This window comes from Myotis davidii, unplaced genomic scaffold, assembly GCF_000327345.1.
Source record: "Myotis davidii unplaced genomic scaffold, ASM32734v1 scaffold464, whole genome shotgun sequence".
NCBI classification, from domain to species: Eukaryota; Metazoa; Chordata; class Mammalia; order Chiroptera; family Vespertilionidae; genus Myotis; species Myotis davidii.
The window spans coordinates 713,021-713,919 of NW_006295287.1; the positions used below are offsets into that span (position 1 = coordinate 713,021).

The 899-nt window shown below is 46.8% G+C and overlaps 1 protein-coding gene across 1 annotated transcript in view; it reads right to left on the reverse strand.

Moving 5' to 3' along the window:
- RASIP1 (Ras interacting protein 1) overlaps positions 1-899 on the reverse strand; it is a 14,444-nt gene that overhangs the window by 10,969 nt on the left and 2,576 nt on the right. The gene's annotated exons all lie outside the window — the stretch shown is intronic.

Below are 899 nucleotides of genomic sequence, written 5' to 3' on the forward strand. Positions count from 1 at the left end.
AAAATAAAAATAAAAAACAAAAAAAGAGAGAGAGACAAAGAGTTGGCACCGGAGAGATGAGGCTGCTCCCCACGTTTAGGGGTTGCATATGCTGCCCCCTGCGCCTGGAATATATATTTTTTTCCACCTGACTCCTACCCATCCCCATCGTAAAGTGTTCACCTCAGAAATTCATTCATTCTTTCAACTAATCTATTTTGAGCATCTAGTATGTGCTGGGCTCTCTTCTGGCCACTAGGGACTTTGCAGTGAACAGAGACGACCCCATGGAAACAGAACACCCTTCCCTGACATTCCAAGTTGAAGCAGAGAATGGCACCCCTGGGCGCTTGGGGCTCTGTCTGGGCCCAGCACAGCCCTGGCATGCAGTCGGCGCCTAGTGGATGAGGTGACCCAGTGAACTGGTGTGTTTCTCACGAGGCTGTAAAATCTAGGAGGGTGGGAACTTCAGTCAATGTCCCCACTGTATTCTCTCAGGGTCCTAAATAATGTGCAGCCCAGAGTAGGCGCCCAATGAATGCTTTTTGAAGAATAAGAAAAAAAGAAAAGAAAAAAAGACAATGATGGCCCAGCCGGTGTGGCTCAGCGGTTGAGCATCAACTCAGGAACCAAGAAGTCACCGGTTCGATTCCCAGTCAGGGCACATGCCCGGTTGCAGGCTCGAGCCATAGGAAGGGGGCATGCAGGAGGCAGCCATGATGATCCTCTCTCATCGATGTTCCTATCTCTCTAGCCTCCCTTCCTCTCTCTCTAAAAATCAATAAAAACGTTTTGTTTTTTTGTTTTTTAAAAAGAGGATGTTTTTTCATTTAGTTTTGGGGAGATTGGAAGGGGAAAAAGAAAGATAGAGAAAAATATCAACGTGAGAGGAACACATGGATTGGTTTCCTCCTGCACAA